The sequence below is a fragment of the Amblyomma mixtum genome, chromosome 3 (genome assembly GCF_055824585.1).
Source record: "Amblyomma mixtum isolate Tamu chromosome 3, ASM5582458v1, whole genome shotgun sequence".
Taxonomy (NCBI): domain Eukaryota; kingdom Metazoa; phylum Arthropoda; class Arachnida; order Ixodida; family Ixodidae; genus Amblyomma; species Amblyomma mixtum.
The window spans coordinates 259,419,734-259,436,792 of record NC_143014.1 but is presented as its reverse complement, the minus strand read 5'-3'; the positions used below and the strand labels follow the sequence as shown (position 1 = coordinate 259,436,792).

The window sequence follows — 17,059 nt, the reverse complement described above, 5'->3', positions numbered from 1 at the left end:
CAGCAGCAGCAGATGCCCTCTCTACAGATGCAACAACCAATCTTGTCAAGGTCACCTTGACGTCAGAAGCAGTAGCATGGACTAAGCCTCGGCACTATTCCCTTTTATCTAAGAGCACACAGAGGCATCTGCTCTACGTCACCTCTTGTGTAGGACAGTCCAGCATACTGTTCGTGATATCGCTTTGGACAGTTGGCAGTATCAGTGAGGTGTTTGTTGCAGGTTGTCTCTTTTTGTTTCATGTTAACTATGCGTATCTATTCCTACCACAAATATTTTTGTTTGCATTGAATTGGCGTCTAAGCTCAGCCAACAACCAATGTTCAGTTTTGGTTTTTGGCTGTCAGAACATGTTATCACCGAACACTATAGTCAGATTCAATTTAAGTCTGCAGTGAAGCTCTGCCATTTGGACCGCCGCACAGAATTCTTCCGCGCCAAAAAAAGTAGTCCGCTGTTAAAACTTTTATTGTATACTACTATAAGAAGCTTATTACAAGAAAAAATGATAAGCTCTAGAATTCTGATACCTGGATAGATTAATAAAGTCAAACATCGAACAACTTATTTTGTTTACTGTTATTGGTTAGTGGAGTAATACAGGATGCCTCGGGCCATGACCGAGTGCTAACAACTGCTGTTTCTTTTAAGTTTTATCCTACTATACATGAGGTACGCGGTATGTGAACCAGAATCATAAAATTTCAGTCACAGCAATTTCATCTTGTTCAGATGTTTGATGTGTGTTCCACAAGGTCACGCATCCTCAAATCTAGCAAACCATTGTCATGAAATGCACCATTATTTTTTTACTTGCAGTTATGTTGTAGGTAGGCAGCCAACGTCTGTGTTAAAGTACTCCACTCAGGATGTCGGTTTGCTTCTGCAAACAATGGAAACTCACTAAAAGCATGTGTTTGATTGCACAGACGGTTACCAGTTGAAAATAATAACAGTCATATTCACCCGACATCACTGCTATCATTCAGCAGCACAGAGAACCCTACGCAACGTCGTATAGGCTTGCGCCTACGCTTACGCTGCTGCTGAATGACTGCGTCGGCAGCGACGAACTGCGCGACTAATGGCCAGTTCACCCTGTTTGTGTTGCCCATGTAAGCAGTCAAAACCTCTACAGCCGAGCTACTCATCTGGTAGCTGATGAGAGCCGCGTACAAGAGCAAGAACTTCAAAAACCACGCCATGGCTATGCCGAAGTTCAGCCTAAGTGCCGGTCGCCGAGGAGCAAAAAAAGACCACGTTTTCGCGCCGTCTAGGTTGCCAACAGGAGCATGCTATTGGACAGACAGCAATCCCGGGCGCGCCAATTGGAACGCTTTAAACCATCCGCCTCGTCCGCCAGCTCCAAAATGATCGTACAACACCCATTCCGCCCCACGCCCGAGCGAAGGCCGAAAGCGAGCGGTTCGCTCGCTGGCGGATCCGCCCAAAAACGATCGTACAACGGCCTTACTCCCTGGCAGTGCTGCAAGACGCTGTCGCGGCCCAACTCCATCGGCGCTTTTCGGCGCGCGCGTCCCTCGCGCTTGGGGGCCCACGCGTCGGCCAGAGCAGGTCTTCGCATGCGCGACGCGTCGGCCACGACGCTCGTGTCAGATATCGGTGCCTGCGCACAGGCGCTAGCGCGCGCGTCGGGAGCGGGGTCCGGTTTTCAACAATCGGAGGACCGCGGGGCTCTCGTGGACTCTTTTTCTTCATGGCTGAAAGCTCTTTCAGGTTCCCCCAAATTTTCTTGGAATCCTTGCATCTCCCCAACCATCTTTTATTTATTTTATTTATTTATAGAACACTGCAGACCCTAGGATGGGTCCAAGCAGGAGGGGCAAAAGTACATAAAAAAAGCGCGGCAAATTACATAGCATAAAACTAACATATGAGTAATAGAACATAATAAAGAACAAGGAAAAACAACTCAGCAATTATCAATAAGCAATTTTGTTAACGGCATCGATGCTGTTTACAACCTCAGGCGGGATCGAGTTCATTCCATTGAGTTATTGTGTGAAGAAAAAATGAGTATTTAAAAGCATTGATTCTAGCGCTGTACGGTGTTAGTGATTCCGTGTGACGATGTCGTGTTAGTCGCGTTGTGATCGGTTGTTCACGGCTTGACATTCTTTCAGTCGGCTCGTGAGGGGGAGCGAGCAAGCACCAGGAGCATGGAGATGCAGCGCCTGTGTGCTGGGCGCGCAGGCGCTCCGCACGCACGCTGCATGGGCTGCTGTGGGGCTGCGTGTAGCTTGGTCTCATAAGTGTCATGAGCGACTTTATGGGTGTGTACCGCATTTACTCGCATAATGAACGCACTGTATTTTGTAAAATATCCCGTGGAGACATGGGGAGCGTCCTCATTACGCGGGACAAAAAAAAATTGAAGGGGTAAAAGCGGAACAAGAAGTAGGCTGATCACGTAAATTTCACCCGGTACAGCGCACCTTCAAAATAAAACGATTAAAGAGTATTAATTAAAGTTCACTCCAGCGCACCAACCCTGCTACAACAAAATCTTCTGTGACCAGGCATGGTTTCTGTCGATTTTAGGTATAATCCCGGAGCATTTTTATTGGCTGTTCATCCCACAGGGTGTGTTTATAGCTAAGAGTCGGACTTTCGGCTTTTATTTTTTTAATTTGGCAGACTTCTCTTGGTGTTTATTTCAGAACGCATTTCGGTTTTTTTTGGCGGTTATTTTGACGAATGAATTGCTGACCTTTGTTCGTGATTAAACGCAATACATCATGTGGTCAAATGTCACCTGGAGTCTATCGCGATTTCGTCAGCATAAGCAGTTTCTTTGCCGGTAATTAACGTGCAAATGGCAGCAATTGGAGCTGTGCTTGAAGAAGGAATTGCTATCGTCATTGAAAGTTAACTGTGGTTTAACCATTGTTGAACCTGGTTGGAGAGCGAAAGCTCTGGTGTATCTAGACGCGGCTTAGCGTCTGTAACTTGTGTGCGTGCCGGACAACTGCCAGCACCGGAGATCGTCGAAGCGACTGCGTCTTTATTCCCGTTCATTCCCGTCTGTGGCGGCAGCACCCTCGGTAGGCGCATTTTCAACGCGCCGACTGACGTGATGCTAAGTCGCGTAACTTACATTGCGCTATTGCCGTATATGACGCCATCGTTCACCCATTGTTATTCTTACATTTCGTTACATTTTTTTCAAGGTAAAGCTGAAGGGCACGTCACGTGTTTAGCACTTATAGTTATTCGTTGCTACAGCGACACTCATATCATCTGATCAATTGCGGTAATTAATCTGTGTAATTACTGTTGCTTATTTAGGTTAAACTTCCTCTTTCCGATGATGTGTTACATGTGGACGTTCTTGTTTACTACCACTTATGCTCATTACTATGCTATGATGGCATCATTGTTACCCGCATTAACTAGTGCGCACCTATATACAATATTCGTGGATTCCTGTCACGCGGGCGTTTCGAAGGCCCTCGAACCGATAGTCTATCGACTCAAAGGCGATCAAGCGCTGCTACATGGGCAGTTTGAATGGTCATCGAGTCAAAAGTCTATCTAGTCAACGGAGCAACGCAGAACTCTATCGAGATTTCGAGGGCCTTCGAGCACTGCCGAATGTTGCTAGCATTGCTTCGAACGGCGCCAGTGCGCACTTTCGTGCACGATATGTAGGCATGAACAAACATTATTCTGTCAAACTTTAAAGGGGTGGAGACACCAAACTTGTGGTTAGCGCGTTCTTTGTTTCAAACGTTTTTTACTGATCCAGGAAGCATGATACACACTCGAAGATTCATATATTCACAGTGAATAATTTAATATCGCATTTTTCGGGGAACGATTTTCCGCTTCGGTTTCTAAACGCCGAGTTGGACAGTGACGTCACAATCTACGGTACTCAACTTCTTGGCCTGGTCACGTGCGCCTTGAAAGCTGTGACGCACCTACTGCTGCATCGTCTGCTTTCTCACACACGTGCTGACCAGCGCATGAAAACAAACTGCATGACCAGTCCCAGCAGCTCGGATTGTGACGAATCTGATTCCAATGAGGACGTCGACTTTTTTTTTTTGTGATCGCACGATCACACGCTAATATCGCCTTCGCGGGAGGATGCGAAGCACTTTGCAAAGCGACTAAGGCTATGAGAGACGCCGTAGTGGAGGGCTCCGGAAATTTCGACCACCTGGGGTTCTTTAACGTGCACTGACATCGCACAGTACACGGGCCTCGAATTTCTCCTCCAAAGAAATTCAGCCGCCGCGGCCGGGATCGAACCCGTGTCTTTCGGGCCAGCAGCCGAGCACCATAGCCACTGAGCCACCAAGGCGGCAACTCGGTATTGGCCAACGATCGTCAAAACCGATGCATTTTTGACATTCATATATCCTAGGGCTTGCTATGAACGTGAACAAACAATACTATCGCGTTTTTCAGACGCCGGCGGTCGGCACGAAGGCTGGCAGGCCGGCCCGGCTCCGAGGAGCGCGTCTACGTCATCATGACGCTTCCGCTCTCCGCGCTCGCATTGGCTGCCGCTTCCCGTCGTTGCGTTTGCCGCGAGCGGCCCGTCGTTGACATCTAGCAGGCTGGACGCAGGTGACGGGCTGCCATCGGACGTTGTGACGCCGCTCGCAACGGCGCGCCGCAGTGAATCGCACTCACTTTTCGTACGTGTCCCCGCCTTTAAAGGAAGTATGTAACGAATTAAAAGTCGCTTGTAAATGTTTTCAGTGCTTAGAAATGATGCTAGGAAGCATTCACACCAAGTATGAGTCTTCCGAGCTGAGCCAGCAATTTATTAGCAATTTTTAGAAACCGTGTTTTTTAAAATTTGCGGGACGATTGATGTTCTCATAGTGACCGATATTGGAACTAAAACCGGGAAAATAGACGTCACTATAGTCGGATACAACTTAAGAACGCTTTTCCCCTTCAAAGGATCCCTTTCCAGCCAATGGCGTAGGCCGGTTTTCATGACCATGCTAGCGTGGCAATTCAGGGAGCGGTGCCACAATGGAGAGAGGGGTCTATCCCTGACCATGGAGGGAGGAGACGATCCCATTTAATCTGCAGCTCACTGCTTTGTGACAACAGCATGGTCATGAGAACCGGCGGACGCCATTGACTGGAAGGGGATCCTTTGATAGGGAAAAGCCGCTACGTTCTTAAGTTGTATCCGACTTTAGTCCCGTGACGTCGGCGGGCCACTACACGCTGTCATTCGCTGGAGCCACGGCAGCCACGACGTCACGGGCACACTTCCGGTAGCCGTGAAAATCGTCTGCTCTTGCCACCGCGCGACCCCCTCGGGCATGACGCGAGCCAGGGCATTGCCCTCACGCATATGTTTTCAATTTACCTCTGCCGCTCCTTTCTGTCTCGAGTTCGGGAGCCACTCGCAGTGCCTTTGTCGCAGTGACACGCAAAGAAATCCGACGCGCGCCGCAATCCAGGAAGGCGAAGAGAGACCAGAGAGACGCTGCCCATGCTGCTGCTGGAGTGCTGGGTGCGACAACCGGAAGTCGCAAACGGAACGTCAGCGAATGACGTGATCATGGGCGGGGCCCAGTCCCAGAGCTGTTTTTTTTTATTTTTCTTTTGGTGCCCCACGTGTTTGAGTTGAGGGGGGAGAGTAGGAGCGTAATTTTTAATCGTCTATAACTTCGTTGTTATTGACGCTAGCTCAAAAATTCTTGCGCTGGGGTGACGAGTGATGGAATGCCTACCACCCGCCTGCTTTATGTAATCTCAATTAATTTACTGCATAGTCCCTTTAACCATGGCTAGTTCGGCTATAGGTTGACAAAAACTAACCGAGCGAGTGGCGGTTCGCAGCAAATGCGGCTCGCTGGTGCGTCAACTGCGCTCACGTGGCTTCGGCTGTGGCTGTGCCCCGCTCATCGTGCGTCACTGTACTTTGGTAAAACGTCCCTAAAACTTTGGTTACCCTACCAGCGTTGCGACGTCAGCGTCGATGGCGCTAGCGATGGGTCTAGATCGTGAATCGTTGGAACCGAATTAAAATATTTTTTAAACGTTTGTTGTGTCCAACACCTGGCTGTGAGTGCCCTTGCATACATAGAAATCCCATAGCAGGCTTTATATAGCTTCAAAATTTGGTGTCTGCACCCCTTTAATGCAAGCAATAAACTATTAGTCTGCACAATAATTTAAAAATTGTATTGGTCTGGTTTAAAGCGAATTAATTTTTTTTTCTCTCTACCGCAGAAGGCGGAAACGTCAGTGAAATTACGAGAGCATGTCGTACAAAATTCAGAGTCAAGACAATGCAACTCGCCTTTAATAATACCTAAAAACCTCCTATGAGTCTAAGAAAAAGTGTATTTCAACATTTAGTTAGGTTTTATAAAATATTTTTATTTGCGCGAAAGGGAACGTAGTGATTGTGGCGCCACACGAGCTTGGCGTAAGACGCGAGAACCATTTCAATGGCCATTTAAATTCGCCGTGTAGCAGCGAGGCACCTTGTTCGAGTTCGATAGCGATTGAGAATTACGAAGGCTCTCGACTCGATAGCCACTGAAACTTATCCGTTGCTACAGCGACATACAGCACCTGATTAATTACGGTAATTAATCTAATTATTGTTACTCAATTATGTTAAACTTCTTCTTTGCAGTGATGTGTAACATGTGGACATTATTACGTTTACTACTAATAATGCTCATTACTACAATAGGACGTAATCATGGTTAACCACACTGACTAGTGCACCGATCCAGTGCAGCTACGCCGCGCCGAAGCTCGGCGCAGCGACCACCTGTTTCTAGACTAAGATCCGGTTCCGAGGGGTGCCGTTGCTAAAGATCTGCTACTCTGCTCGAGGCTCCGGCAACACGCAGCGAAACATTGGTTCAGACTAGCGCAGTAGAGCTTTCCCTTTAAAAGCAATGCAAGTTAAATGAGGCAGCCGGCAGACAGAAGGAAAGTGGAAGCGAGAGGGCTGGGCAACATGTTGATGTTGCCAGCGATGGAACTGCCAGTCAGTTGTCGCGGTAGCCGGAATATAGTATATACTTTTTCGTGACGCCCATGCACGGTTGTGGGTCAGTGTCCTACATGCAGCTGGTGAACACACTTAACCGACTAATTGCTCTAAGCGGGTGATGATAGTCAAGGAAAAGTGGTTAGGTCGCTGGCGGTGACGAGTTTCCCGATCTGCAGAGGCATGTAAGCTATCGCGGAGCGATGCCTCAAATCACAGAACTGAGCTCCTTCACGACAATACCTCAGTCGCATCACGCCCCTGGCTTCCTTAGTAATTTTCAACTTTGAATGTTGCTCGTAGTCAACAGCTTGCATTCCAAGAATAATGACCTTTTCGGTTAGAACCCAAATTCAACGCACTTTTACAGTTTTCATTTTCGGTTTAAACCGAAAACTCCAACCCCTGAGTATAGCGCTGTTCACGTTCAATACATGGCAATATAAAGCGGTAGAATAAGCCTGCAGCATGCGTTGTCCGTGCACACCCGGGGACGCAACAAAACGAGAGGCTGCCCAGCTGTCGTACGACCCTTTTAAGGCTTTCGTAAACCCTCATCTCATCTGATCTCTCAATCATGAATACTTTCATTGGTTATTTTTTGCGCAAAAGTGATCAACAAGGCGGCAGCAAGGGAGACTCTCCACCTAGCAGACGATGCGTTCACCGCGCGGGACCATTTCTGGCACCAACGGCCCAATGTTGCCCGCGCGCCGCCCTTTGTTCGTCCCCCTGCTAGCATTCACTATCATCTACAGCAGACTGCGCGTGAGAAAAATGGGGCTGATTAAGCGAAGGAAAATAATTTGTACGTTTTGATAGCCAAAGTGGAGGATCCGTCCATTGCGCGAGTAAATACGGTACATGATGCGGTCTGCACAGGCAGGGGGCTGAAGAAACCTCCCCTGAAGCGGTTCGTCTGCCGCTGCAAACGTAACTGAACGAGGAATTGGCGCTAGCGTCTGTAGTAAAGAACAACTTCTAACCGCGAAAAGGTTCTGAAAGGAGGAAAGATAGCTCTCTCTCTCTCTCTATCGGTTTTGAAATTTTGACTCGCGCGGCGGTTGGAACCGTGGCGGACACCGTCAGGCGGTGCCATGACAAATACGGTAGTGTTTGGTTTTAACGCGAAAGCCTTTAATGGCTCATACTGTCGTGACCAAGACATGTTAGCAAATTTTTCCGCGTTTCAGATTGGTCGAAATGGAAATGACGTCACTGCGCGCGAATTTTGAAGGGTGTCCATGGAGATATGTGAGACAGTTGCTGCGTAATTTCCTTTCATCAAATACAATTTTCATTTTCTTCATTGCGGCCCCTCTTTTTCTTCTTTCACTCCACTTCCTCCCTTCCTGTGAACGATCGAAATGAACGATCGCGTAGCAGAATGCAGCACTCAGGCTTTCGCCTTTCACCACTTTAGCCGCTAAAGTTCCTCGTAAATTTTGTGCTCGTGACCATACAAATGTCTTAGAGGGCAGCGATACCAGCACGGATACGACGGGAGCACTACCTGCGCTGGCTTTTTCGGGTGCCTTCACTTATTTTGGCGCCGTGGATCATGAACTATGATTTGGTCACATGCTGTTGACGAAGCAATCATCGTGTTTGGTCCGCAGAAAAGTCAGCACATCGTGGGATCCGATTATGCCACTGTATGTTAAAGGGATACTGAGGCGGTTTTGGAATCAGCTAATTTTTTGGGGTTTTGCAGTAGTGTCATTGCTGGTCCCGTCTGTGAAATTATTTTTTCGATTTTGGCCAAAACAGTGGCGCAATCACCAATTAAAAACGCGATGTTTAAATCTCCCGCGCCCCGCGCGACCGCAGGAGAGGAGAACAGCGGAGAGGGAAACCTCGTCCATGTCGGCCAACGTGACGTCACGTTGAGGAGCCGGGGATACTTCGCCGCACCCGAGAGAGCTTTCAGCGCGCGTTGTTTCTCGTGCTGCATGGGTTGTTCCTAGTACTGCGTGCGTTGTGACGTACAAAGCGTGTCAGCCGACCTTGGGAATCAGATTCAACACGAGGTACTACTCTGCTTTCGTGTCCACGAACAACTACGCCCGCGACTGTATCGTCTTCCACTGTTTTCCGCAAGATCATACGCTCGCAGCGCAAGCGCTCGCTGCTGTGACGAAGAGTTCAAGCCGATCAAAGCAAGCGTACTCTGCTCGAAGCACTTTCGTCAGACCGGCTACATGCAGAGCTTGTCCCTAATGGGATCTCTGGAGATTTCTGTCGCGGCTGAACCATGACACCGTTCCTTTCATTACCTCGCGCATGAGAGGCGTGTCACCATTTCGAAGAAGCGCCTCTTCTAAAAGTAGAAACATGCTCACTAAGCCCCTGCAGAAACCTAATAGAGGCTCAAGCATGTGTTGCTCTTCTCAGCTTAGGTGCGGCCAGACCACCTAAGGCGTGCTCAGCAAGGCTTGGTTAGGGATTTTATACTCGGTCCGACGTGTACAAGCAAGCAAGCAAGCAAAGCAAAACACAATAAAGCAAAGCAAGCAAGCATCGAAGCTCTTCATATGCGGCATCTCGTTTAATCGTAGCTAAGCGATTAAAATGAAAGCGTTCGACGTTCTGATTTTGGATGCAAATTTAACAGAGAAATGAATGCCAACCATGTTTTTGCAAAAGAACACCATGTCTCGCAACCTTAGTCGGTTTCTTCATCAAGTTGTGGCAGCGAACGAGTTGCAGCTGGCTTGGCTTTTAAACACACATATAGTTGGCCACTACTTCACTGAACCTAAACTGCAAATCTAGGAAGGGCGAACGTTTCCGAGGCAGCGATTAATATTTTCTGGCATCTGCTGAACGCGCCAAGAGTGAAGCAGCAGCCTTGTGCGCGTATTTAGCTTGGTTTCCAGCGCACAATGATTCCTTCAATATCCTGTGGTCACATGCCTCGCAGTGCTTGGCCACTGCGCTTCGCTAATTTTGACATCAGCTTTGTGCTGCTTCATCGTTTCCTTGAAGTACTTTCTTGCCCCAACCTACGCCGGGTAGTGAGAATAGGATTTTTTGTACACAGCGCTTTGGGCCTTTTCTTTAGGATGACGCTCTTTCGGGCGAGCAAGGAGGCGTCCGGTGGTGGTAATTGACTTGAGTATTGTTCGCACCCCTTCCTTTCCGAGAATACCAGCCGAGGTTGTGCTGGCACCTTTTATGCATGGTCTGCATACGTCTCTTTCATGCTAGCGTATGCTTAGACTAGGCGCAGAATTTTTTGCTTGTGTCTTTTTTGCTTTCAGGCGATACGTGGAATGAACAAACTGTAGTATACTTTTCTTTGGAGGTCAGTAAAAAAATAGTCGCCATATTCGCTTTTACAACGCCACGGAAAGCTGCGATCTGCACTAAGCGCAGCGCCGGATCCGCATCGGCAGCTTCTCCAGTCCTCAAAGTGACGTCACGACCTCTCGACCAATCACGGGCGGCGGCGCGCCGCGCGGCGTGCCCCGCGGCGCAGGCTGCATATTTCTGCTAAAAAAAGGCAATTCGCGCTTGTTTTTGCCTTATTTGGATGCGATATTCGAGCATACAGCATGAAAAACTATAGGACGCCGCTGCCAGCCTGATTTTCAAAAAAAGTGCTTCAGTCTCCCTTTAACGAATTCTATTGGTGTCCCGTATATTAGCGTGGACAGTGAAAACCACTGCGATATAGTGGTTTGTTTTGAATCGTTTGCTTAAATACTAAACAGTTTTTCTGCAATTACCTACGATTGTAAGGTAAATCGTGCGTGCATTAAATTGCGTGCACTCCATGTGTACAGAATAATCCCGCTCTGATAAGGCCACTTTGGTTCCCATATGCGGCAAATAAGAGCCATTTGTCGGTTTCAGTGAGCAGCGCGGTACGGTAACCTTAGTGCTGGAGTGACTGTATGGCCATTCTCCCGGTTCCAAATGCAGTGCATTTCCAGAGTGAATGGGTAAGGTCTGCGCGGCAGTGGAGCCCGCAGTGCGAGCACGTTACCGCGGTGATGCCGGGGCGCCATCGGCATTGCGCCACAGTGTATGGGGTGTCAAACATTATTTACGAAGACCTCTTGGGAACGTGTAAGGCGGGTCTTGCACGGAAAGAGGACCGGCTGAGTAAGTTCTCTGATGAGGCAACGATTTGAAGTACGGGGAGACGCATGGGCTTAGTGCATGGCAGCTACTGAGGAGGCTTTGTAGCCTAGGAAGTCGTACGGTTTGGCTCTGAGGGTGCGTTAATGAAGAACTGATCGTCCCACCTGCGGTAGCTGCAGCGGCATGTGCCGCCATATTGTCCCCGGTCACACCCGTAGGCCCCGGTGTCCAAATGATTTCTATCTGATTACCAACCTGTGCATGCCTGCTCAGAATGTGTTGGACGGCCGTGGCTGCGCTATCCTGCGAGGCAGGGTGAATAATTTCTTAGTAAGCCGAGTTTGAATCAGTGAAAACTCAGGCTGGTTTGATACCAGTGTGTGGGAGGGAGGCTGTGGCTCCACAGATTGCGAGTTTCTCAGCGTGCAGGGGGAGGGGGGGGGTTGTAGAAGGAAGGTGGCATGTGTATACACTCCCGAGTAGACGAAGGTCTGCGTACAAATCCACGCCATTCGAGCTCCGTCGCCAGAGAGAGCGGCATCAGTGTAAATGTCGAGGGTATCTGAGTGCGCATCCGCAAGCTGACACGTTGCAATGAGCATGTGGAGGGGTACATTGTCGCGAGCTACGGGTCGACAAAAATCGCCAAAGGCGATCGGTGTATTCCAAAGGGGTAGAGTCTGAGTGTGCGGGGGAGCACTGTCAAGTCGCTGGAAGTCCCAAACCAAACCAAACCAAAACACACACACACGCACACGCACACGCACACACACACACACACATATATATATATATACATATATATATACACACACATCTATGTAAGAAATACATGAAATACATGTTCTCTGCTTTCCGTACATTGGCCCAGCGCTGCGGTAACCATTGTTGACCAGGTTGACCAGCAGAGCAACCTGTTTTAACATGCCACAACAGCAAAGAGAGTGTAAGAAAACTCAAGTAAAGGGCGGCGCGCGGCCCCGCGCAGAGCAGGTGGACCACAATACATCCACCTACCTCCCCTAGCGGGCCAGATTTTGGACCAGTCCGCGTGTGAAGCAGATATCATGCGAACACCCCACCTCCGCTTGTTTCGGCCGTCCGTTTTCATGGATATTAATACACCGCAACTGCGCCACCAATCCTTATGAGCATAACTGGAGAAGGAATTGATGCGACCGTCTGTAATTCGTGGCCGCTGGGAGGTATACTGAGTTCCCTGGCACAGGCGTGCACATGGTCTTTCCTAAAGCAGGGGCCAAAGTTCCCAGTATCGCCTCTTCATGCCTTCCGGGAAGCAGGAAAGAATATGGCACATAATTTGCGGTCCCTCGGCCCCTTCCCCTGCGGCTATGGCGGTTGGTAAACGACGGCACCGGAGAAAGTCCCGCGTTGCGTTGCAGGTCAGCGTTGGTGCGTTAGGATCGACACAGCTATGGGAGGGCAGGGCGGAGACACTGGCAGGAGGGCGATTTCAGTGCGATTGCACTAAGGCCCGCATTCTCGCAAACATTCGATAGAGGCTTTTAGCCGCACCCTACGGTAAACACGGCAACTGATTCAAATGCTTCAAGTGCTGTGCAATGTGGCAAATGTGCATAGGCAAGCCTGTAAGCGGTAGCCACGGCAACGCGTTACCGTATTTGCCGTACGGCTGTCCGGCTACGCTAAAGCTGTCTGATGTCTAAAGCCGATTCGACCTTTTTGGCAGGCTGCCTAGCGTGTTGTGGGCAACCTGCCCACGTGTATGCGTGTGCGTGTATATTGTCAGGCGGCAATATATAGCAGTAGTTTCAGGGAACACTATTTTCAAAAATAGGATTTTTGGTGTAAAATAATGGCTTTTGCAGCACAGTATTAGCAGTTTTGGCGGACACCGGCAAGCCGGTGAATTGTCGTAGGCAGTAAGCTGGTTAACTAATTTCTGATAATTAACTTTTTAACTATCACAGCTAGGCAACTGGTTGCAATTGGGGACTTGTAGCCGGTCGTTAGTAATAGACATATCAGCCTTTAGAATTTCGAAAACGTGATTATACTCGTCGCTGTGGCTCGACAAAGTTCGGCTACATCGTGCGAAAATACATCTGCTTTTGAAAACCATGCCGACAAAGCAACCTTTCCGGTGCATGTACTAGTGAAAAAAGCCAAATTTTGTCGACCCACAGCGCCAACGGTGACTGCATTTTCGAAGTTCTAAAAACTGATACGGCCATTATTAGCAAAACCGGGCGCCGAACTATTCTAGTTAAAAAGTTAATTATTAAAAATTAGACAACCAGCTTACTACTTAAGACGATTCACCTGTCTTCTGGTGTCCACACTGGTTACTAGGCTGAAAAAGCCATATTTCTACCTAAAAAAACACATTTTTGAGAATTGCTTAAAGCCTTCCATGAGACACTTGGTATACATACATCAGGTATTTCAGGAAAGGTGATCAGTAATTTTTAAAAATAAGGCTTTTGAGTTAGAGAAACTTTCTGCGGCATAGTAATGCCAGTGTTGCCGGACGTCAAAAAAACAGGCGAATCATGTTAACTAATAAAGCGATTAACTAAATTCTAATATTGAACTTTTTAACTATTACTGATAGGCACCTGATTTCAATGGGAGATTTTTAGCCAGCTGAATTACTAATAGCCACACCAGTTTTGAGAATTTCGAAAATTATATTTCCTTCGCCGTTGTGGCTCGCCAGAAATGGGCTACACCGCGCCAAAATACATGAGCTTTCGAAAAGCATGTAGACACAGCAACCCTTTCAGTGCACGTAACTAGTCGAAATAGCCAAATGCTGTCGAGCCACAGCGGCAAAGGTACTCGCGTTTTGGAAATTCTAACTGATATCGTTATTGCAAACGGCCGGCTACAAATCTCTTATTACAGTCACGTGCCATTCGGTAATAGGTAAAAGTTAAATATTAGAACTGGTAATCGCTGTACTAGTTAACACGATTCCTTGTTTTTTTGACGTCCGCCAACACCGGTATTAATATGCCACAAAAAGCTTCTCTTTACCTCAGAAACCTTATTTTCAAAAAGTAGTGATCGCCTTCCCCGAAACACCTGAATACACACACACACCTGGGAACCAGCCCACCGTGCGTGGCAGGTGCCTGGTAATGGTAGCGAGAGGATGCTCGGGAAGAGAAACCTGGGTCTCACAAGCCCAACGGGTGGCAGCACCTGCCATCGCAGGTCAGTGGCACATCGCATACCCGCTGCACCACTGCGCCAGGAGTGGCATGATGACTCCCACGGATCTACGAATGTAACGTGTGACCAATTCGGCATATATGGGCATTAACAAAATGATCACCATCCGAACCAACTTAGTGACGTGAACAATGGACCCGAACAACCGAACCGAAGTGAAAACCTAAGTGCTATAGCGCACCTAGTTCGCATTAGGTCTAACTAGGCATATACGCAGTTTACCAATATACCTCATGAGAAAGGTACAGTCTTTGTCAAAAGTAACCAGGCTGCATGGTTTGCTTCTAGCTTGTATAGTGTAGCCCTTGTGACTTTCCTGAAGACCAAAAGATGTTGGAAGGTAAGAAGACCCCCAGTCCTTACCTTTAACGACCATTTCAGCTTCAGGCAAGCTGTAAGGGCTCCACTGTACGAGCTAGAAGCAAGCCATGCAGCCTGGTTACTTTTGACAAAGACTGTACACAACAGCTCTATCTTACCGGTACTCATCTACAGGGCACAAACGTGGACGCTAACGAAAAAGAACACAGCGAGCTATGCAAAGCAAAATGATAGGCGTAACGTTAAGTGACCTACAGGAAGAGTGGGTCCGAGAACAAACTCTGGCTAATGACATCCTAGTCAAAATCAAGAGCACGAAATGGGCTTGGGCAAGGTATATAAAGCAAAGGCGACATAACCCGATAACCGATGGTCCTTAAGAGTAACGCACTGAATTCCAAGAGAAGGCAAGTGTAGCCGGGGGCGGGGAAAGGTGTGGATGAGATTAAGAAGTCTGTGAGGCTGCAGTGGCCGCAGCTGGCACACTGTAGCCTTTTCTTCCTTTTTTGCATTGCATTGTGTTGTATTTTACTGCATTAACATTGTTATTCTCTTTACTTTGTATTTCAACTGTTCCCCCCCTTATGTAATGCCTGAAAAAGGCCTTTAAGGGTACAATAAATGAATGAATGAATGAATGAATGAATGAATAATTGGAGAGAGATGGGAGAGTCGTATGTCCTGCAGTGGGCGCTGTCAGACTGATGATGATGAGAACGATGACGCGAATCAAGTCACTTTTTTTTTTGTAGCGGCAGCTGTACATGGAAAGTTCCACGAGGTCGTCGGCGTCGTCCGCGCTCGCCCCTCCACCTCCTCCGTTCGCCTTAGTGCTGCTCCCTTCCCGTCGACGCCGGATGCGTTACGCGCCTGCGGCCAAGGTGAGTTCCATGTCACACTTTTTCGACGTAGTTTTAGAGGGTTGCCACTGGCACGTATCGTTTCTTTCTAAATATAAAACTGAGAGAGGTGCTGAGCGCTGCGGAGCCGCAGTTCTTAATTTCTGGTCGTAGGTGATGACACTGACGGCAGTTTCATCAGCGAAGTTAGTCTGCCGACACACGTGTGATATCCACCACACACTGAGTTCGAAGGCTGACGCGTCTTTCTGGTAGTATTAAAAACATTGAAGAAGGATGGATAGCTGGGCGAGTTTGTAATAATACATCGTGGGAGGGAACAGCGCGAAGAAGACGACAGACGAAGCAAGAGGACACAAAGACGAGCGCTGACTCGAAACTGAATTTTTTATTGAGAAAAGAAAACATATATACATCACAATAACGTGAGCAAACAGAGCAACGAGCATTGGTCTAGCGGAATCAAGATCACCAAACGCACAATACGCCACGTGGTGAACTCCGAACAAAGGCACCCATGAGAACCGAAATGAAGCAGTCACGATACTTCTTTGTCAACTAATGCCAAAGAAGGCTGGCTGATACACTGTGAATCTTTCTTCCTTATGAAATAAGCTTCCATGATCTCCCTGGTCAATTTATCCCGGTGCCTAAACCAAATTTTAGTTTTTGTGACCAAAGGGCGGCACTCTTTCTGTTTATTTTTATCATCTTCCTTCCCACAATCGTGGCAGTGATCTTTAAGATGAGAGTATCTGGTGTCTGATAGTGAGTTAAGATGTTCCCCCAGGCGAACGTTAATACAGTGGCCTGTCTGACCAATGTAGACTTTTTTGCACGAGAGTGGAAGTTCATAGACTACAGAGCATGCGCATTCCACCAACGGTGACCTGTGAGTAACACGGCATTCGAACGGACTAACTCCTAATACATTTTCCTGATTCGGTTATTTCGGCAACGTGCGAAAAGTTGGTACGAATTCATACTGGTGTGGCACCACAGGGACAGAGACAGAGTGACAACAACACAATTGCTCACTAACAACTGACAAAGTTTATTAAAAGCACAAAAAATATATAGACGAAACCTATGGTTACATGCACAGTCATAACACGGTTACAAAGGTTACAGGCAAGAACACACGTTAAATCACAACGAATCTACCTGTTATCATGGTTTAGTGTTCTTTGAAGATAATCAACCTCGGCGTCAAGCAGTAGCAAGGATGGCAAACTCACGCATACATCTGCCGACTTCCTTATGCAGAAGGCCTCCATAATCTCCCGGGAAGTCTTATCTTTATGCTTCCAGAGAACGCGCGTTTCCTTGAACAATGGGGCACACTTGTGGCTTTTTACATGCTTAGCCAGGTGCGTCCCCGAACTCCCGTCAAGGGACCTGGCGTGCTCCTGGAGGCGTACATTCAGACAGCGTCCAGTCTGCCCCGTGTAGTGTCGACCGCATGTTAGGGGAATGGAATAGACCACACCGCAAGCACAGTCCACAAACGGGTTGGAGTGCTTCACCCCACAAGCGTTCCTTCTCTCCCGCGGTGCGTCAC

The 17,059-nt window shown here is 48.1% G+C and overlaps 1 long non-coding RNA gene across 3 annotated transcripts in view; it reads left to right on the top strand.

Moving 5' to 3' along the window:
• Positions 1 to 17,059, top strand: part of LOC149354544 (uncharacterized) — a 177,240-nt gene that overhangs the window by 35,098 nt on the left and 125,083 nt on the right. For 2 of the 3 annotated variants that reach the window (XR_016291354.1, XR_016291352.1), the window contains exon 2: positions 15,391 to 15,844. This is a non-coding gene — a long non-coding RNA (uncharacterized LOC149354544). Of the gene's footprint in view, positions 1 to 15,390; positions 15,845 to 17,059 lie in introns of those variants that run through there. The other variant, XR_016291351.1, reaches the window with a different exon arrangement.